This window comes from Tamandua tetradactyla, chromosome 9, assembly GCF_023851605.1.
Source record: "Tamandua tetradactyla isolate mTamTet1 chromosome 9, mTamTet1.pri, whole genome shotgun sequence".
Lineage (NCBI taxonomy): Eukaryota > Metazoa > Chordata > Mammalia > Pilosa > Myrmecophagidae > Tamandua > Tamandua tetradactyla.
In genome coordinates, this window is record NC_135335.1 from 60,198,981 (window position 1) to 60,222,270 (window position 23,290).

Sequence of the window (23,290 nt, forward strand, 5' to 3'; positions counted from 1 at the left end):
AGATATGATAAACATCTACAATCAACTAACTTTAAGGAGATTGCCCCTGACAATGTCGGTGGACCTCAGGTAATCAGTTTAAAAAAAAAAAAAGCCTTAAGAGCAAAAGCAGAGGATGCTAGGAGAAGAAAGTCTGCTTTAGACTTTAACATAGAAATCCTTCCGGACTTTCCAGCCTCTTGGGTTGCCCTAGGAATGTTAAGCTCAACTAACTCATATCCAAATTTCCAGCCTAGCATCATGACCTATGGATTTCAAATGTGCCAGCCCTAAAAATTGTATGAACTAATCCCTTAAAACAAATAGGTCTCTAAATATATTTACACATATCGACCATGGTTCTGTTTCTGTGGAGAACACTAACTGATAACACCATGTGGAAGTGAACACATGGTTGTAAATTAATTCAGTGAAGATGAGACTACCAAAAGGGATAAGAAAAAGAAAAAGGTATTTGAAGGTTATCTGGATTTAGAGAGCAGAAAGGACAAGAGAAGCCACAAAAATAAATAGGAGAATAATCATGGGGGCAAAAGGCCTTTAGTTTGGCCTTCTGGGGAGTTCTAATTGAGAGGTAAAATAAAACAGGCCAAAGTCGGCGACAGAAAAACCTAGCAGAAGAAATGGGATTTAATGGGAATTCAGATAGGCTGTTCCTCAGCAAAGGGAGCTCTGAGAAAAAGAAAAATAGTGTTAGAGAGCCTAAACCTCCACACTATGTATAAATTATCTTGTCTAGAGACAATACAGATTTATGAAAGTAGCAGACATAGGATGCCAAAGCTCATTAAAATTTATTAAGAGCTAGATTTAAATGGTTTGCATTCCTAGATTAGCACATTGCTGAGTCATATAATCCATTAGGATTATTATAAGAAAAATCATCATATAGTTTTATAACTTTTTCTTAGAGTCTAAATAATTTATTTAGTTTAATTAAATGGGACTTACTGAATGTTTTTAAATGGATAAAAGCATGTAAAGTCTCTTGAGGGGCTTAATGCTTAACCAACTCATATGAAAGCTGAAATCAGAAAGTACATACTCATAGGTTCATTTATTTCTTTAATAAATATTTTATTTAACACTGTGGTGTAGCGTCATTTGGGAGTGTATAAGCTAGATTTGAGAGAATGGAAAAGTTTAGACGGAATTATGAATATGTAGAAACAGATGTGTCATGACTTATTAATACAGAAAGAAGAGAGACCAGCATTAGAAGTGGAGAATGGAGAAAATGGATGAGATACCAGACCGTGGAAACTAAGCTGCTTTCCGCAGTAGAGACTTAACTAGAATCCAGTGTTGTGGGATTAAAACTGACCAAGCCCAGATTTACAATTACATGAAGTAGTAAGGGGCTCCAAACATACCCTGAGAGTGTTTCTGTGGACTGCACATGCTCAGGCACCCATGTTTCCTTTGACAACCTCCCTTCACGTTTGAGGAAAGAATATTGTGGACCAGCTTCCAGCCACAATGTGGTTGTGGCATACAAAGTCTTCATGTCTGCTAATGACATGGGAGTAGTAGGCATGAGCATGAAGCGTTGAAGGTATCAGATTTCATAGATTTAACCATGGTGATTAAGCTTCAAGGAGTCCCTCTCTATAAAAACTCAAAGAGTTGGAGTTAGATAACTTGTTCTACCACTAGGCTGAGTTAGATGAGGAAGAAAAATCTGTTAATGAAAAATGGAAGGTCTAAATTCTTTTAATGGCCTGCTGAATGAGTCTTTACGTCCAACCCTGTATGATACCATCCTGTGCGATCTTATAATATTCAGGCTACATTTTTACCCTTGTATGTCACCAATCTTATTAAATGTTCAAGTGTTTGTATCCTACCCAGATTGTGAAATTTTTGAGGAAGGCATGGAACCTAATTTCTATTTGTATCTATGGCACTAAGTCCTGTTTTGGTAGATGATTGCTTATGAATGAAAGACCCAGGATACTGGTATCACAGCTTCCTGGAAAGGAGCAACCAAATTGTTACCCAACAATTTTTTTTTTCAAAATAGGCATTTCATGACTATAAAGGAACACAAATATTTCAAGCATATGCAAGTATTTTTCTTTTTTTTTTAGAGAATCAGTAGTTCTACAAATTGTCTTCATCACTAATTTGTATCATCTGTCACATTGTTGTCAGGATTCACTACTCACTATACCGAAGTATAATAAGGATAAAAATGGCCTGCTCTTACTGGGAAGTCTGCTTTAGATTCAACTAGGTGTTGCCCATTTAAAAAAAAATTCTCTTTTTTTCATCTTATTAATCAATGCCTGCCTGATACATAATTTAATAGTACTCTATATTTCCAATTGCATAACAGAAAGTAATTGTCGGTTTTGGTTTAAAATCAAATTGCAGAAAAAAAATTAAAATAAAAATAAATCAAATTGCACAAGTAAAAAATGAAATGAAACAAACATTTTGAGATTTTATTTGGAAAAAACAGCCATTCCTATCCTCTCAATTTCCTCCTTTTCAGAAGCAATAATTTTTACCTCCCTTATCAGATTTGTATTAATTAGACCTCCATTATTTCTATTAAAATTCTTATATTACTCTTCTGATTTTCAGTTATGAACCTTATCATCTGATGTTCCACAATACAAAATGAGGGTTTTGCTGCATGCCCCCACTTGCTATCACAGTTCCCATCTTCCTTCTATTCCCCTATATCGTTAAACTACAATATTAGGTAGAACAATATGATGATGTAAATGCTAGTCATAGCATGATTTCCTTGCACTAATGTACGGATGTTTTCCCTAAGTTCATAGCTTTTCTTCTTCTTTTGCTGAATTGTTTATATACCTATCATGAATGCAACCAAAACCTAGCCCCAGTTTATGTACATCTTTTCAAAACACAGTAAAGCACCTGAAATAATATCAGTCTCAGCTATTAGGCACAATCTTCCAACTTGGTCCAACCTGGGCAGGCTGCCTGCTTCAAACAGCTGTTGTCCTAGAGTTTCCCTTTACCGCCATGCTGGGGAGTTCCTCTATCCCTCCATTATAGGGATTGCCTGTTTATTGGGCCTTTTGTCATCTTTTTTCCTACTTTATTTCCTTTTGTGGTAGAATATATGCTTCCAGAAAGAGACTGAATGGGAAGAAATTTCTGAGATCTTGCACACGTGATATATTTCTCTTCTACTCTCGCAGTTGATAATATTGCTGAATATAGAAGTAAAGAATTTTAGGTAGGACATAATTTTCCCCATAATTTTGAGATATTGCTTCACTGTCTTCTACCTTCCAATGTTGCTACTGATGAGTGTGGCAATATTTCTGTTTTTGATTTTTTTAATTTTTGGATTTAATCTGCTTTTACTTCATTGTAGAAAACTTATATTCCCTTGGTCCCCAGTGTTATAAAATTTTTGGTGACATGTCTTGATATAAATTTTTTTCAACCATTGTGCTGGGAATTTAGTGGGACCTTTTAATCTAGAAACTCATGCTCTTTCAGCTCCAGACAATTTTATGAGAAAAAAGAAGTTGATGATTTTCTCTGTATTGTTTTTTTTTTTATTACCATTGTTTTCTTTTCCTTTAACTTGTATTTTCAGGCTGTATCTTCTTGGGCACTGATTCCCTAGATCTCTACACCGTTTCTTTGCATGTAGCTCGCTATACTGAATGGTTGCATTGCCTATCTAATGAACCATCTTCCTGACACACACCCCTGGTCCACTCTGATCTCTACCTCCTATCTGCCTAGTACTGCCTATTGTCTAATATCTCCACTGTCTCCTTCTGGAGTCTCAGAAAATTGTCCACTTTACTCCAGAAGCTCTCCACAGCCTCCCCAACTCTCTCCTCCCTTATCTTACCCATCCAGGCTGCAGAAGAAATCTCCTTCTTTGAATTCTCAATGCCAACACAATCCAGCCAGTTATGTGTGAGATGAGTACCTGGACAGATCATTTACCTTACTCATCAGGCTCTAAGGTTCAATGATTTTGGGGAGCATGATTTAGTGACTGTGCTTACAATATTGGAGCAAAGGGCTGCTCAAATATTTTGGTCACATTATATTAGAAAGTGAATTGTGGTCATCATAACTATCTAAACTCTCTCCTTGGATGTTCTTCCATTTGGGAGAAGGTGAGAGTCCAGGACTGGTGTCTCTGTCCTCTGACTTGAATCTCTGCAGGAAAGATGTACTACAGTAGATGATTTTAGATAAAATATTGTGTCTTAAGGCTGAAGGGGTCAGACCCTGGGCCTCTAAAAAATTAAGTCTTCCCTGGGGAAAAATGGGTAAACTGAGGGAATCTAGCCTTAGGACAAGCAAGGGATTCAGGTTCCAGGGCCAGGGCTGAGGTATGAACTTGGGACACTCACTTATCCCTTTTATAATCCTCTCCACCAGTGTTCCATTGCATAGCTGACCTATTGCACCATCAAGTATTTGTACCGTCAAGTAATTCTGGGTGATCTTCCTCCTCATATCACTTTTAATTCCCACTTCACACTTATTTTCCATTTGACTACACAGCTTGGGTTAATTTTACCCCACCGAAATATATTGCAAACCAAATCTGATGGGAAGACAGTGCAAATGACAGGGTAATAATTGGAAGCCAACAGCAAAATGTCCAACAAATCTGAGAAGAACAAGCCATGATGTCAAGATGGGATGGAACAAATCAATGTCAGCTCTAAAGCTATGTAGACTTCATGATGAGTCAAAAACAACTACAAGAGCTGTCGGGGAGAGTTTATAAGACTGACAGATTAATGTTTTAAACAACCACGGTGTTAAGCTTGGGTCACCAACAAAGACAGCAGATGACAAGAATCAGAACTCTGAAGCAGAATCATTCACACCTTTCTGGAGCAGTTTCAATAAAATGAAACAAAATGTCTCTTTCTGACCAACCTGCAAATTTCCATATGCTTTGTTGCATATGGCCAAATGCATTTTATCTGGCCAAATGCCTTTAGGATATCCAAATAAAGCTTGTTTGCCCCAGTTTTCGTCATTCATCTAGATAATAAGACTGTATGAAATGAAGGCCACAGTTCTTGGTAATTTATGATCATGTGAAAATTCATTAGGTGTGATTTAAATATTTAGTGGTACTACTCTACTAAATATAGTGGACTGACCATGCATCCTACTTTGCACATGTTCGTGGTTTTGGTCTGCATTCTGGTGGGTGTGGACCTGTTGTAGATAAGATGTCTTTGAGATGTTATTTCAGTTAAGGTGTGGCCGCACTGAATCAGGTTGGGCTTTAATCTGGATTACTAGAGTCCTATATAAGCAGAGTGAAAGTCAGAGAGAGATACCAGGCGAAGTTGCCATGTGCATTCTCACGTGACAGAAAAGCCAAGAACCAAGGATCTCCAGCAGCCAGCCTCACAATGCCACAGTCTTCTAGGAGAAAGAACTGCCTTGCTGATGCCTCAGTTTTGGACTTCTCCTAGCCTCAAAATGACGAGCTAAAAAATTACCATTGTTTAAGCCAACCCATTGTATCTTATTTGTTTCAGCAGCCATGAAACTAAAACAATTGGTGGCTATAAACTACTTCATGACAACTTCAGAATTTTTTTAATGTTTGTTACAGTCTCCAGAACTACAGAATAAAAATTTACAGGTAATGGGGTCCCAGTTATGTGCATTTTGAAAAATTTCTACCACTGGTTCTCATGCCTTTTTCTGCTTGGGAATAACTATTATACTTATGACAATAGCAGCACCAAGACCTAATAGCAGATAATAATAACTATCACTGTTTTAAGTATTTAGTATGTACAATATTCTGCTAAGTGTTTTATCTGCATTGACCCAATGAGGTTGGCATTTTATTGTCTCCATTTTATACGTGAGAGATCTCAGGCTTAAAGATATTAAATATCTTTCCTAAAGATTAGCCTGGGATTGGAACCAATTCAAACCAAATGCTCAGAGACCTACTGCCTCAAAAATCTAGAACTATTTACCACTGTTTAAATGAAGGTCACAGAACCAGTTATAATACAGCCAAACTCATACCACAAATTTCCTTAACATGGAATGACTATAGCACATCATTTCATACTCATTTATCTTTGCTTTCCTGCCAGCCTAAAAATAAAATATTGCAATTATTATTTCCAGTCATAGGAAGAATGAGACTCATTATACTCTACCAGTTTACACTACAGCTGAAATATCTCTTCATAATAATGCTCTTTAACATTTAAAAAGGGCATCACCAAGCAAAGCTATCCCCAAAGGAGGGCACTGAGGATGGTGAGGAGTCCTGTTCCAATGTTCTTGTGTATGTTTATCCTGTAGTGGAGAATACAGCCTTCTAATATTTAAGTGGTGGAAGAGGAAGTACTGGTTTCCTTGGCTTAGCCATGAGCAATGACTTGCAGCCTGCCAAATGGGATTTGCACGTGCTCATCATGCACCCTTTGCTATGGATATCTATTTCTACTTTCCCCTTTCCACGTTTTCCTTCTTGAGTCCAGGGGAAATGCCCTTACATTAAATTTTAAGATGATGAATCCCCAAAGTTCTCTTGTCAAACTGTGAAATCCAGACTTTTTATAAACTCAATCTTAAAATTGACTTTGTTCAGGTATTTCTATATTATATCAGTTACATGGCAGAGTAATCTACTTTTCCATGATTTATCATCTTCCTAACATGAAATTCTCTAACGAATTCTACTGGTTGCTCTCAGAGAGTTGAGTATCTGTCAGCATTTCAGGAGCAGGAAAGGGCTCAAGTCCCTTTGGTGGCTTCACAATTTCCAGAGAATTCTTCCATTTAATCACTGGAAATAAAAATTTGTCCTCAAAGATATGATGATACTGATAGTACCATGATATCAGATTTATCCATCACTTATATGAAATGAAAAAGAAACATACCTTCTTACTACCAGCAACCAACAGGTGTGCTTTGAAGCATTTATACTTACTTACCTGGCAGCAAACCACATTCTCATTTTTTAGAATGATTATTATTCTTATTTTCTTTATTCTAAGGCAAAGATTGCTACCTTGTTTATCTGACTCCACGGTACCAAACACATAGTTCCAATAAAATATTCAAATCCAATAAACATTTATGGAATGAATGAATAAAGTTATAGTAGTGCAATAGATGTTCATGTGCAAAGCATGTCAAAAGATGCTGAGAGATACAGGCAAGGAAGACATGGACAGAAAGTTGATTCAGAAATGGATCCAGTTGACAGTTTACAATCTAGTTAAAGAGTTAAAATATGTACATCATTAACTAGAATACAGAGTAAACAAGCTAAACTGCAATTTAAGATATATACATAAATTTCAAAGAGTAGATCCGATTGGGGAAGATGGAAGATGGGGGAAAAGGAAGAAATCAAGGCCAGCCATCCCATGCTGGACGTGAGATGGACTTTCAGAAGGCTTAAAAGGTGACCACTGGAATGGGTGGAGGATGGTCATTATAGACGGAAGGAAAATCATGAGTTAAGGCACAGAGTCAGGCAAGAATGGAATGAGTATGTTTTTAAGGGAGTGGTGACCAGCTCAGTTTGGAGGGTAGGACCAGATTGAATTTCAGGCATTCAATGAGAAATTATGTCTTAAGTAGAAGGCTAACATTTTACATATGATCCTGAGTCTTCTCAGTTGGTCAATCTATTCACATGCTCCAAATACAGAACTCTTGGAAATTTCATTGAACTCATTGTATTGATAAGAGTTAATGAAATGTAAGCATTTTTTGGCATCTGAGGGTCAGTAGCATGAACATGAATCATACACTATATTGCAAAGATGCTACCTTGCAAGGCTGTTGACTGCCTCTGAACATCCCTGTCAACTGCAGAGCTCTTTTCTAAATAGGTGGACACACTAAGGTCCTCTGGAGTTGCAGATCTAGAAAGCTACTGGCTTCTACTCATTTCTCTTCTTTGCTCATGTTATGGACATTTCTTTCCAGTGGTCCTTTGTGTATCTTTCAGAGTTCCTGCTCCTCCTCGCCTCCAGAGCTGTTTCTAATTACTATTAGGACATCTGCTAATTGAGGGGGCTGCCACAGGGTTTACATCAGGTAAGAGGGCGTTATTATAATAATTCTGTTCAAACATGATAGCGTAATAGTATTACTAGCTTTATTATTTATATAATAACAGCTATATTGCCCTCTAAATATTTTATCTTCCTAATGACCCAGTGAGGGAACAATCTTTTTGGCTAAAGATGCGGTAACTGGTAATCAAGGAGGCTGAATAATTTCAGATCACTCAGTTAGTGGTACAGCAGAGACCACAGTAGAAAGCCAAGGCAGCCAAGTGCTCTTCTAGATTCTTGACAAGGCATGCAATATGCTGTCAACCCTTTGGTTTCAACTGTGAAATATAGTTCCCCACTGCTTAGGTATTAACAACAACAACAAAAAATCTAAGCATTTTTATACTAATTCAAATGGGACAACTGGATCCAATTCTAGTGTTCATTTCTTAAAGCATTGTTCAGTCACTTAAAAGAAACACCCCCTTTACTAATGCAACTTTATGACATGGACATTTCAGTGTAATCCTTCTTAGATCAACTTCAAAAGACAGAATTTAAGTCTATCTTCAAGCTGTGAAGGTTCCTTTTCCCTTTATTTTATTTTTCTTTTCATTTGAAATTCCTCTGCTGGGAATGAATGAGATACAGTCTATAATGGATACATCCATACCCAGCTCCTGATCACCAAACACACACTTATGGAATGTAGCACTGATGAATGTACCACTGCTGAAACAGCTTATACACATCGGAGCAAAATGAACTGTGGCCAATAAACTCCTTCCATGGTCATCATCCTTCCATACCTCCCCCAAAGTCGACAATGTCTTAATGGATGTGCATCATCAACTTTCCAGGCTTATTTTCAGTCATAAAGAATAGTATATCAGATGCCCCTGGCACACTGAATTTGTCACACTGTAGACAAGCTAATATCATTATGGGAGACCACAGGGGAAAAAATAAAAGATTCACACTTAATCCTATTAACTACCAGGAGACCCATCAAGGCAGTTGGGGTAGCTCATGAGACGGCAGCTTCGAGCAAATTAGCAGCCCATAACAACTTAGTTATAATGAGCCTGCAAGATCTTACACCATAAGCTCAACTCCATTCAAGTGAATTCAAGTATATGAATTAATGTACAAAGCATAAACCTTAACATCTGTCTGTGCTTAGCCAATATTTTGTTTATGCCTTTTTATGAACTGCCAAATTATCCTTGCGTCCCCTGAAACTAGGTACTACAATTTACATCAACTGCTGTTTTACCCGATAGAGAGGGCCAAGCTGATCAGCACTGGCCTACCTGGCTAGAAAACTGGCCAGCCAGCTGCTTATGACTCCAGAAGGCGTTTCATACACATTAGACCAATTTCCCACCCCACCCACAAATTTTCACTTTCTGTTCACATGGTAAAAGCAAAAGTCGAGTCAGAAATTAAATAGCTGACGACACACAAACTGTAGAACTGGTATTTAGTTAAGCCAATGCCTAAATCCTAGCTACTAAAAATCAGCATGGAGAACCTCTGCACTTTAATAAAATTAAGCCATGTACTGTTACCTCAAAGCAATGTCTTTCTTCCTTTACCATCCTGGAGTGAAAACTCTTAAGACTCTTTAAAGACTCCAGAAATAATAGTGATTGAAATGATGATGATGATGGTGATACTTGTATTCATTTTGGTATTATAGTTTTACAGATGAGGAAACAGAGGAATAAATTACCCAGGTTAACCAGAGGAAACAGACACTCAACAGAGTTTAAGGTATTTCCCACAGAGTTTTACATATAGGGTGAATTTACACAAAAACTATAGCTTCCCTTATCTGTGTCTGTTGTAAACAGCAGGGGTACACAAATCACTTGGGCCAAGTTACAAAACTCTCATCCCTTCCCTTACATCCAGGAACCTCAACATGCAAAACAATGAATGCTGCAAGTACCATTTTGGTTTTTCTAGATTTTTGCACACCCAAAGTGCATCTAGTTCTAATGAATCTAGATAAAGGCCCTTGAAAGCCTCATGGAATTTCACATGTGCGTGGAATCTAGAAGGTCATTTAGCCCATCATCCCTCCTTCTTGAAGAGTCAGCTTCTCAGAGTCCCTGTCCAAAAGCTACCAAAGACAGCAGCTCAAAGTCAGATACATATCATTCCACTGAAGGACAGCTCTGATTGTTAAAAACATAATGAGTCGCCTTCTAATTTCAGTAATTGCTTCCGATTCTGACTCCAGGTCTAATTGTGCCTTATGATTCAACAAACCATTACATTGACTTTTCCAATGATAAACAGACCCCCCAACATTAGAAATCATATCCTCTCTTCTATGATTTATACAAGGGCAGTTTAGAGGTCTCATCACTGTTTTTGGAGCCTGCATCATTCTGATCACTTCTCTACTTCTTCTCTTTTGTTTACTGATGCCCCTGTCTTAAATCATGGCACTGAACATTTCACACACTACTCCAGATCTGAGCTGAAAAGGCACAAGTCCTTAAGAAATATTGCTTGTTTTGTAGTACAGAAACTTTAATCAATGCAATCTATACTTACATTAGCTTTCTTAACAACCTTAGATAGGGTTGCCTTATGTGAAACTTATTTATCTGAATGTCAATCCTTTTTTTCGAAATTTCTGTCAAAACCAGATTCTACACATTATATATTTCTACAGCTGATACCTCTGAACCTATGGGCAAGGCAGGGCATATATCCCAAATATGTAACTTTTTGTTTTCATCTTATGCCAGCATTCTAGGTTCTTTTTGAAAATTAATTCTATATCAAATGTATGGGTGATTCCCTAGCTTGTGGGATCTGTAAGTTCTATAAGCTTGACTTCTCAGACCTAACCAATCCTTTGATTAAACTTTTGAACAGAAAGTACATAACTCAAGGCTTCTCTACAACATATTCTTCCTTCTGTTAATGATCAAATAAACTACGTTTTGAAAGGGATATATAAACATATGCCTAATACATGTGATCAACATACAGTCATCATATTATACCTTGAGAATTTTCTAGTACCTTGATGGAATGCATCGTGATTTCAACATTGCCCTGTGGTACCAAATCTGCAGAATGACTGGTGGTAATGATGTGCACATCAGCAAACTGATTTTATTTGTTAATAAATGATTTTATTTGCCTCGATATATAATCTTGTCAGTGAACTCAACTCCACTTATAATCAAGTCACAGGGTCTTACCACAAGACACAGGTTTTTAAAGAAGCCTAACCTTCACAAACAGAAGTATTTCTGAATTCCCATGTTTTGACCTTGATGAACTTACCTACACATCTTTTTAGATGCTGAGCTCCAAGCTTGGTTGGGGACAGGCGCTCTCTCTGAAGTTGTATGCATGAGAAAGCCCTTTGGGGGATGGGAAGTAAAGGTAGGAACTTATATTTAAATTTATTCTTCTCACCTTTTAACATTACAGTTTATTTTATTTCCTAACATTTATATTTTGTTACAGTAGTTTGTACATAGCACAGGCAATCAAATGAATGATTACACAATGGATGTTCTTGCTCATAAGACTTTTAAGTTTTGAGGTGTGAAATTAACAAAGGGCAGAGACCCCCACATGAGAGAGACACAGTTGGGGCCAGGGACTCAGGGGAGACCCCACCTTGTCCAGTCTGCCCTGCTCTGTTCCACAGCTAGAGCGTGTGCTTCTAACTCCGGCACTAGGAAGCCCCTATAGGAGATCATAAAATCCTATTAATTTGGAAGGGATCTTACAGACGAAGCCTTTAATTTTGCAAGTACTGAAACTGAAGTGCAGAGGGATTAAGAGACTAGACTAAGCTGCTTTCAATCTCTTTTGGAACATACCAGAGAAAAGAAAACAAAATGAAGTAAAGTTGGTACCAGAGTTGGATGTAATTCCATTTCACCGCTTTTTCTCAATTAAAAAAAAAAAAATAACCTCCTCATATCCAAAAAAACACAAAACAAAAACAAAGAGAAGAAGGTAGTAGGGAAATAGAACAGGAAAAAAAAAGAAAGACCCAGAGGGCAATGGTCCCCTGCGTTCTATCGGCCCTGCTGTTTCGTTGACCAGTTTTACAGGACAGTGTTAAGCATGGTGAAATCCCACTAGTGGTGAACTTTCTGGAAGTTTGTTGCAGGCTTCAGAACTGAAAAGTAATCTGTTTTTAAATTCTTTTAGAATTCTGCCTTCAAAAATTAGAGATATCACATTTTTCCCCCCAAGGTCACAGTATCACAAAAACAAAAGTTCACAGTACAAGAACAACTCCCTCCTAATCTTGATCCAATAAAATGTTTTTCTATGGATGAATAAGGGAGAGGCTACACATTTCATATAGGACATCATGTCCGACTGGCCCCACAGCAAGATCACCAGCTTTACTGAGAGAACGGTGTTCAAAGCGCTAACGTATTTTCTTAAAATCACAGTTGGCGAAAACGGGGGCCAGCATATGAAACTGGAACTGCGACCTCCAAGACCGTATCTTTCTACCACATCACAATCAAAAGAACTATTTCATACCTGATTAACTATACCAAGGAACTGTGTCTTCAATGAGCACAGATTTTCTCAAATTTCCCTGAAAATGTCAAGGTTACCTGGAAACATGGATGATAAGAAAGGTGCCCTGGCTTCCTTTTAAATATGAGAGCAAACAGTAAACTTTTACAGAAAGTCTATAGCAATTAGACTCGTTCACACTTGTTAGGATGGATGAGGCCTCTTTGTAGCACAAAGCACTCTACTCTTAGAGGCAGCATATTTCTTTTGTGGGGCAGAAGGAGTAATTGTAATTATCATGGGTTTATCTTCTGGTCCCCACTGGAATCCCTGATCCATGAAAGCAGTGACTTGCTATCTCTTTATTCATACCTCTTAGGACAGTGTCTGGCAAATAGTGGGAGCTCAATAAATATTGCCATTGGATTTAAAATATACTTACAAGGTGTTTCAGAACTATTAGGCTTCCTTCACCTTAATGTACAGAATGAAAAGGGCAAATGTTCGGTACAGCCAAAAACAGGCAACACTAAGGCCGCACATCAGAACGGCGAGAGGGAAGGAATGAGTGGATGAAGGAATGAGGAGGACATTGCAAGATTAGACCTTGACCAGTAGACCTAATATTTGCTTTCTGAGCACTGAATGACTCACCTTTCATCTTATGCCAATAGTAATTTTCCCTAGTCTGCCTACTGCACTCTCTTTTTTTCCTATGTGTGCATGCACAGACACGGGCATGTAATAAAGACTGGTAGCAGAGAGTGGGCTGGGAAAATAAATATGGAGATAAGCCCCATGCCCACGTCCAAGTTCTTATCACCTTGAACCTGGTACCTGCACTAGTCTACAATGTGACCTTCCCATCTCCTGTCTTTGCCCTGTCCCCAGCTCCTTTGAACTTGCCCCTCCACCTCTCTCACTGCCAGTTTCCACATCTATAGAATCAGATATGTGGTTCTCAAATCTTGGTGGGTCCAGGAGCCTAGATGGAACTTATTAGAAGTACATACACCCAATCCCAGCATTGGAGACTCTGAGTCAGAAAGTTACATGGACAGCAAGTACCCAGTAAATTCTGTTATGGGCAGTTCCTGTAGCACCCTGCTACCTATCCCTGACTCCCAGACCTACAGGTTTCTAAAGATCAGATTAATGAATGAATGAATCATTTGTAGTAATGGGCAGAACAGCCTGGAGCACCTGGCTAGACTAATAGAGGAAGAGATATGCAATGGGGGTGGGGAAAGGAAGTGATCTATGAACAAAAAGAAATCTCAAAGGATGTCAAAATCTAAGTGAAATTGCAAAGTTGAGCAGTACCAACAGACAGAAGGCTGATGGAGGGTGAGCTTCGCAGTTAAGTGGGCATGAGTTCAAAATCTTGCACTAACTTACTTCTACGATCTCAGAAAATCATGTAATGAAGAAATTACCGTGACCTTCAAGTTTCACATCTAGAGTAGAGGGGTGCTATTTAGTAATGAGAGTTCTTGTGGAGATCTGATGAAATATTTCAAGTAAATAACCTGGATTATACTGGATGTGCTCAATAAATGTACCCACTATTATTTCATGGTAATAACAAAATAAAAGGCAGAGTCAGATTTATAAATTTTAAAATGAGAAAATGCAAAATTTCTGTTTAATTACACATACCCAGAATCCATAAATGATATAATGCATGGCATTTTGCCAATGGGTGTGACCCACATTTGCCAAATATATGCCAAAATGTACCAGGCAGCCTTGGCTAAGGCTCCACCTTCCATTCCAACAGCCCAAGAACTCATCTGCCTGGTATCATATAGAGACAGCCTCAAAGCCATCTAAAAAGCCTGTCCCCTAATTTTTTTTCATCTTCTCCTCTGTATTTACAATTTCCAATTTTTGCCAGAAATTCTCTATGATAATATGGGTGTAGTCAATCCCGAACTTCAGCAGCTAAATTTTAATTACATTTAATATTCCAATGCTGAATATGGCATCTCTCACAGAAGCTCTACTCATCCTGTTGAAAATTACCAGAATTGGTTCAGAAGAGTAAGTGGGCTTGAATTGAATGAAGCAGATGAAATACAGGAAGAAGGAAAATATGATTGATGTGGCAGTTATGCAATAAAGAATTATATTTGAAGCCACTCTTGTGGAATGAACAGGTATTCAAATGTTACAATATACTTATAAATATTAGCAGTGCCTTTTAAGAGACAAAATGGTTCCAGTAAGCTATTTACCTCATATTGAAACAAGCAGAGTTTTGACCCACGCTTGAAATTATTTTTCGTATTTTAAAAAGAGTTAGTACTACTGGAAGCTACAGACTAATTCAATACTTTTATTCCTAGAGGAAATAATTCTTATATCTTTGAAAAATATTTATGCACTGGAGAAGGTCACTATGTGATTAGCCAAAACAAGTGTTTATTAAATTCCTAGAGCTTGCAGAGCTGATTTTTAAAACCACATATACTGAGTTTAATTAAACTTGTCACATGGAGAATGAATTGGGTTGAGACAGAGGCAGGTTAGTTGATCCACAAATGAGAAAAATATATACCTACTGTTATTCTGCTTTCCAGGTGAGCCAGAGTTAGATATGGCCAACTCATATGAGCTACCCACACAAATATGATTAATATTGACATATCATTACAGGAACATAAGAACGTATTTTGAGTTTTGAGAAGAACTTAAATTGAATTGCTGCTGCTTAAAGAATATCACATAAGTAATTCAGGCCATTGAATCACTCTTTTTTTTTTTTTCTGGTGTTAATGGAGGTTAGAAACATGAATGCATGAATTTGCTATTTCAAGGAGGGCATATACTTTTTGCACGTTCTTTAAAAATGACTTTGGCGTAAATGCAGATAAAGCATCGAACCTTAGGGAGAGCTGAGATAACAGAGTAACAGTCACTCCCTTTATGGTGGAGGAAACAGACTGGATGGTTACAAAGGCTGAGGTCACTGGTCAGGTTCCCACACTGGCTTGCTCACTAAGGTTCCACCTGACGTCACAGAGGAAAACTTCTCAACTACTATTTTTGCTCTGATACAGGAGATTGGCAAAGGATATTGGTACATAAGCAATTATGAATCTGGTGCCTGCAATCACACCAGTTCTCTCTCATTTAAAAAGTGGATTGCAAATGATAACTTCAGATATTCACTGTTTTACTTATTTTTAAAAATCTGAAAAAAAAAATAAGATCCTCTATTTTGGTGTCAGGAAATCTATATTCAGATTCTTATTTAAAAACATAGATTGCTGTTTGCTGTGGTTTCAGAAAATCTATATTCAGATCCTCATTTGTTCATTCAACAAATATGGCAAATATGGGTCTAAGTACAGGGAGTATATCAATGGAGAAATCAGGCAGAAATCCCTGTCCCTGTGGAGAAAACAGTGAACAAAATGAACAAACAAACTGCAAAGAGAAATGGAGAGTTCCTCCAAATAACAGAGGAAAGGAAAGTGACAGTGGGAGGTTCAAGTAAAGTCATCACCTCAGGGACAACGTGATATTTGGGCAAAGATCTGAAAAAGTGAGGGAGCGAGTTCCACCTCTCTGGGATGGGGCAGAGAGGAGAGGCTGGGGAAGTGATTCAAGCAGAAGGAAACAGCAAACACAAAGGAAACAGGGAAAGGCAAGGAGAGTGGCATGGCTGGTGCAAAGTGAGCTAGAGAGAAGACTCCTAGGAGATGTAGGAGAGGCAAGGAGAGGCTGGTGGCAGATGACGGAGGTGCTGCTGTCACTCTGACTTTGACTCTGAATGGAGTAGTAGCATGATGGGATTTTCATCTTTATAGGATTTCTCCGGCTACTCTCTGGAGACAATCTTTACAGTTATTTATATACGTTCATTTTGTGCATGCCACTTAATTTTTCTTTGTCCCTTTGGAGGATCAAATATACCAAATATTTTGATGCAGTGTATAAACTAAAACACCCTTTCACATATGCGACAGCACCCCACCATCAGAATAATTATTTTACTGCACCACAATCATTAGTTCTCACATCTGTATCCCTTCTAGATTTTTGAGTTCTTGGACACTAGGGAATACTGCTTTCCATTTTTGTACGTAGCACCTCGTACCATGTTTAGCACACATGAGGGCTCAGGAAAGATTTGATACCTAAGATGGGTTCAGCAAAGATTTGATGAATATAAGATACCGCAAACACTCAAATTTTAAAAGAGCTATAGAAAAGAACTCTGCTTTAATTGTCAGAATTCACAAGTTAACATAATAATCTACTTGTAGAAACACTAATACAAATCTTTGTCTAAACCATCTCAATTGGAACTTTCAGTCAGATTCCTGAGCTATAATTCTCCAACTTAACGATATAATCAGCAGAGTTGGCCCAGCCCTGAAACTACCTGGGGAAACTTATTTATTTATTTATTTACTTACTTACTTATTTTTAACGATTGAAACTGCTGTAGTTTTTCTTAATTGTGTGGATAAAATGTATGAGTAAATAACCCAGAAAGGATTTTGCAACTTAGCCTTTGGAGACTCTCAGAATGTATTTTCTTTTTAAATAACATTTTGTTTGATTTTCTGCTTAAGTTTTAGAATGCCATCTGAAGAAACCATCTAAGATGTCTTCAGATGTATTGGCAGGATGTAAATATCTAGACCAAAAAAAAAAAAAAGAAAAACTTATAAGTAGTTCTACTTTACTTCCCCTTTAATATGTTTATAAACCATACTTAGATGGTTTATAATTAGTAAACTTTTTTCCCTTAAGTCTTTATTTGGATCCCATGCATATCCTGCATCCTATAGTTGAAGACATAACATCCTTTAAGAATACTGAAGTTACACTAAGGTTACAAAAAGTATGAGTGGTAGACACTGTATTACTTAAGTGAAGTTATTTACCCTTATATTTAGGCAGTATTATTAAGTAATGTTCGATATGGAAACCATTTCTAAACATCAAAATTTTCTTAAATTAGTATTCTCAATCCATGCTATTGAGTTTTACTTTCATTCCTTAGAAAAGATTTCTTAAGCTGAGTATAATTAACATAAAATTTTAACTTTTAATTAACTGATATGAACTGAGTAAGATATGCCCCATAGTCTACGCAAGCCCTCCTGTTTTTTTTATTCAAAATAAAACACATCTATGGGTAGGCATTGAAAATATTCCAACATATGACAATGTTTCTGACAAAAATAAATCATCTTTAAATCAACGAGGTCATTATTCATATTTAGTAACTGAGTTACAAAGTCATATTTCAAAAAATAAACAACATGCAGAAATGTTATCTTCTGATGGTCAAAATTAAATTGAAAACCACTCTCTGTTGCAGTTATTATCCATCTGAAAACACTCTAAAGATAAAACCTAAAGGCTTTCCATTTTACTCAGACTCCCACAAGCCACATTTAACTTACCAATATATAACAATCTAATAAACAATTTACATCGATAGTTGTTATATTACTGGCTTTCTGAAATCTTTTTTTTTTCTTTAACCTGTTGAGCACTACAACTATTTTCTTGACTACAGTGGAAGCACAGATGAAATCTATGAAGTCATACATTTTGGCAACAATTCTCTCAATGAATTATCTGAATAAAAGCAATGGGAAAAAACTTGGATGATAAAGGTTTTCTATAATTATGGGCTATGTGTGCTTCATTCACACCTGCCCCATTTAGAATAATCAAAACATATAATTACTGTATTCTAGTTCTAACATAAAGCTGATCCTTAGGAACCAAGTAATTTCAGTAAGAAAGGGAATGCAATGCAATAAGTTAGCTGCCTTATATACTGAATTTTTACAGTTACTTTACCTAGTAACACTACCGGGTGTAATTTATGCCTTTAATTTCTGAATACATTCCTTCTGGGTGGAGTTATTAATTTAATTGTGCACTGAGGATCAAAAGGCCCATAATTTTCAAATCAACTCTTTTAACTGAATTATAAATGGCTATTCAACCATGAATAATCATAACTTTCATAAAATCTAAAGCATGTATCTATGCGGCCCACCAAATTTTACTAAAAACATATTAAATAATTATTAAATAGTTACAATAGTGAGCTGATGAGGTTGATAGCTCTTGATCCTTACAGCTGCTTTCTGTTTAAGTCATTATTTGTCTTTCACAATTTCAACATCTAATTCACAGAATAAAGTGAATGGTGAGGCCGGAAGTAAATTCTTACCATGCTTTCTACCCATAACTCTCAACCTGCAGTTTAAAAACTTTAGCTCAAGCATCACACAAACAACATTCATCACAAAAACATCTTAAAGAGAAATATAACATTTAATTTAGACTTTTTTTTCCTTTTACCTTTGCTGCACCGTTTGCAAATAAATGGTCCTGAAATACTTGAAAACGGTGGTCTAGACGAACAAGTGGACTAGTCACAAAGATGAAGGGTTATTTCCCCCTCCGTCCCCAGGCAGCGGTGCCAGCAATTCCAGGCTTCCACCCGCCTGCAAATCCCTCCCTGCACCACGGCTAAAAGGAACCACAGAGGAGCTCAAAAATCACGAAGGGACTGCAGGAACCGCCTCAAAAAAGTCAAGACGCCGAATGATCACAGTTTAATTTCTGCTTTGACTCGCACACAGTTTAAGAGAAAGCAAAGCAAGACGCAGGAGAGACACCACAAGCTCGGGGGTTGCTGTCTTAAAAGGGAAAAGAATAGAGTTCAGCCAAGCACAAGGGTCTCCATGACAACAGTGAATTTAGACCCCCATCGGCATTATTTATGCAACATTTCATCACAAAAGGACCCTCCCACTAGCCGCAATAGCCGATTCTGGTTTTCTAATGTTCTACTCCTTTGACAGGAATGTGTATCTGGATCTTCAGCTATCTGGATCTCAACATTTTTTAAAAAATCCCAGACAATCGTAAAATGATTCTCAAACTGAATCTAGACTTTGTCTCCTTGGTAAATTCAAAGGCAAGAGATCAATTCAAGCTTGTTTAGAGTTCATATTCAAAGTCAGCTCAGTTTTTCTTTCGAAGATGTAGTTGTCCAATGAACACAAGTTAATTTAAAATGTTATTTATTTTTTTAATGAAGTAGCAAGTAAACAGAAATAAATTTAAAAGGTTGTAAAATCTAACCAACCCCAAAGACTCAGGAAAAGAAAACTTGGCTGGATGCCAATTGTAAAGCTAAATTTTATATAATAATGTACTCTGCCTCCCCCCAGCTATTTATTGTACCTTAAAGAACTCCTTTGGGTTTTTCACCTGACCCTATTTTACCTAACACTTCTAAAATAATAAATTCAGCAAAATTTGAAACACTTTCTATGGAACTCTGTACCAAATGGGTCCCAGGTCCACACAACTAGATGAGCTAGCGCAAGTTATTGAAAACCTATGTAATGCAATGATATAATTAGGTTACTGTGATTATTAATAAGATCAATATCAGCAAAAGCACTTTTTTCCAATTCTAAAGCAATAAACAAATATTAGTAGGACCATATTTAATAATGTTGAAAGGAAACACTCAGTCTTCATTTGTAGAGTTGCATTTAGGATTATCTCAATTAAGCACCAACCAAAGTGACTTTTTTGTTGCTTGTTTTTGGCATGGGCAGGCTTCGGGAATCGAACCTGGGTCTCCAGCTCAGCAGGCGAGAATTCTTGCCACTGAGCCACCATTGCACCACTCCAAAGTGACTTTTAAAAATCAGACTAAAAATAAATCAGATTTTGATTATAAAATAATTCACTCATTATTCAAAAATGGAAACAGTGAATACAGTTATAAAGTAAAGGGTGGCTCTTATTCCACACACTCTTATCCCTGATTCCACTCTCCTTTTTAACTGTCTCTCTAGTCCTAAATGACTCACCTTGATTAGGTCTTGATGGAATCTATGCTTTGTTTAATACATTTTTGCAGGAAGGGTTCCTGTGTTGGTGAGAAGATCTTCTTTTGCCTGCAAGGTAGGGGAGTGCCCCTGCTACATATCTCGGGGACTTGTCCACCCGGCTGGGGATGAACATGGTGCCTCTAGCAGCACAACTCACCCTGTGCTGAGATGGCGCCCCCTGGGGTTATGCGACTCATGGCCCATGTACCTGGTGATACAATTTTTGCCTCACGTTTCTTCTCCCTCCTAATTCTGGAAGAAATCTTTCAGATGTCTTCTGATGCAGAACATTGCAGGGGAGAATTTTAAAAAAACAAAACAAAGCAGGCTGATATTGCCTCCTTGTAAGAAAATTCCTTCAGTTGAGAATTGTTGTAAGAATAACAACCCATATGTTGGCTCAGCTATCTCTCTCCCTTATCCATGGCCTTCTTTTTACTTGCTTCAATTTCTTGTGATTTTTCTTTTATATTCTGTTTTATATCCTCATACCATTCCTCTTTTTTCTGCACTACCTGTTCTGCCTCTTGATGCTTCCAATGTAGTTTCGTTACAGCAATGGCTTTATTTTTTCTGTTTCCCATGGTCTTTGCCAGCACACTGTTATTTATTTCATCATTTCTTCGATTCATCATCTCTTCGTTTATTTCATTTGTCTCTCATGATATTAAATTTCTTTACGTTTTAAAGAAGATGCCCACCTTTATCTTCTATTACCTTGGGATACATACATATATATATATAAGTATATCTATATATACTTTTTTTTTCCTGGAGTTGTACTTTTGCAGCCCTTTGTAAATTCTCATTGGTTATTTTCTCCTTTTGCTGATTTCTTTATTTCTTACCTTTTTCTATTTTAACTCACCATCTTATATTAAACCTTTCAGTTTATTACTTGTTTTTGAATTATGCCAACCTCATCCCAATCTGTCATGAGCTTACTAACAGATTGGGAAGGGGGAAGGCGCTGAGTATGAGGGCAGTGAAGGAACTCTACACCTAAACATGCAGTTCATGTGCTGCCCCTCCTCCGACATTACTCTCTCTTGTTAGAACTCGTTCTCCCCAGGGTTCTCCACCTGGTCTGTGTTCCTTCCTGCTTCAGAACTCAGTTAAGCACTCTGGGTCACACAAATGTCCCCTTCCTCCCTCCCTTCCTTCCTTCCTTCCTTCTTTCTTCTCTCCTTTCTTCTTTCCCTCCCTTCCTTCCATTTCTTTTTCTTTTTCTTTTAATGGAACTGTTCACCGTATAATATCAGGAAAGCGATACCTGCCCTCTGCCTAGCAGCTCCCTTATATACAGGTTTTGGCTGAGTTGATTCCTAGTCTTACTGTAAATGGAATTTCATTCCCAAATGTTTGTAGTTTGGGTTTATTTTAATGCCTCCATGAGAGATGTGGAATAATCTCCACCTTGTGAGACATTCATAATAATGGTTTAAAATCATCCTTAAGAGGCAATAAAAATTTTTTAATGAAATTCAACATTCTTGATTTAAAACAAAATCTTTGCAAATTAGGAATAGAGGGGAATTCCCTCAATTTGATAAAGATTAGCTATCAAATATAAAGCCTAACTAAAAACTATAACGATAGTTCAATATCAAAAACTCCACCTTTATTTATGAATGCATAAAAGGCTTGTTATCATTTCTATTTAACATGGCACTGGCAGTCTCAGGCAATAAAGTAAAAACAAAGTGTCAATATACAAAAACCAGCTGCATTTCTGCATACAAGCAATAAATAATTTAAAACAAAATTAGTATTACAGTATCATCAAAAGGCCTCAAATACTATGAATAAATCTATGAAAATGGTGCAAGACTTCAACACTCAACACTACACAACACTATCGAAATCACATAGATCTAAGTGACTGGACACAAATACTACATTTGTGTTTTACCAGATTTAATATTATAAAAGCTTCAATCATTTCAGACTAAATGATAGATATATCACAGTTCCTATCAAAACTCCAGCATGTTTTTCTGGCGAGGGCTCAAATAATGGAGAGTAGATTCGAAAATGCATATGGGCATGCAAAGTATCAAGAAGAATAAGTGGCCTTGAAGGAAAAGGCCGAATCTGGATAACTGAAACTACCAGATAACAGGGCACATTATAAAGCGGCTGCAATGATGACAGATGATCTCCATGTAATGACAGATGACAGATCAGTGGAAATGGACAGAGTCCAGAAACACAGTCACAGCCATACCTAATTTATAACAGTGACCCTACAGTGCGGCGGGAAAGATGATCTTTTCATATGGATATCTGTACAGTGAAAATTATATACCTTAACTCCCGTCTTAAAAAGTACATAAAAATCGTGTCTGCCCATGCCAAAAAAAAAGTACATAAAACTCAAGTCTGAATGGAATGCAGCTCTAGATGTGAAAAATTAAACAAATTTAATTTAATATGAACATTAATGTGAAAAAATTAAACAAATAAACAAACATTTACTTTGAGTTTAAAATGTGGGATACATTCACACGTTTGGTTAGGCAAGGCATTCTTAAACAGTGCTAAAATAAAAAGAGAAAGAAATTATGTTGGGAATCCCATATTAAAACTGGAAAATTCTGTTTAGCAAAGACACCATTGAGAAAGTGAAAGTGCATTCATGGAAGAAAATACATCATATATATTCAATCAAGTCCCTGAAGGCAGCATAATAGGAAAACGATGGGCAACACAACAACAAAAAGATCAATATACTTGAACAGGCAGTTCCCGAAACAGCATATCCACAGGGCCAATATAAAAAGCAACTTCATTACTCATCAGACATATGCAAATCCAAGTTTCCATGGCGAGTCACTCCATACCCAGCAG

At 37.2% G+C, this 23,290-nt stretch overlaps 1 protein-coding gene and 1 long non-coding RNA gene across 4 annotated transcripts in view; one reads left to right on the forward strand and one right to left on the reverse strand.

Moving 5' to 3' along the window:
• The window catches only part of CTNND2 (catenin delta 2), a 990,776-nt gene that overhangs the window by 630,358 nt on the left and 337,128 nt on the right, over positions 1-23,290 (reverse strand). The window lies entirely within an intron of this gene.
• LOC143646118 (uncharacterized) overlaps positions 19,332-23,290 on the forward strand; it is a 54,574-nt gene continuing 50,615 nt past the window's right edge. For all 3 annotated transcript variants that reach the window (XR_013157297.1, XR_013157299.1, XR_013157298.1), the window contains exons 1-2: positions 19,332-19,509; positions 20,470-20,513. This is a non-coding gene — a long non-coding RNA (uncharacterized LOC143646118). The remainder of the gene's footprint in view (positions 19,510-20,469; positions 20,514-23,290) is intronic.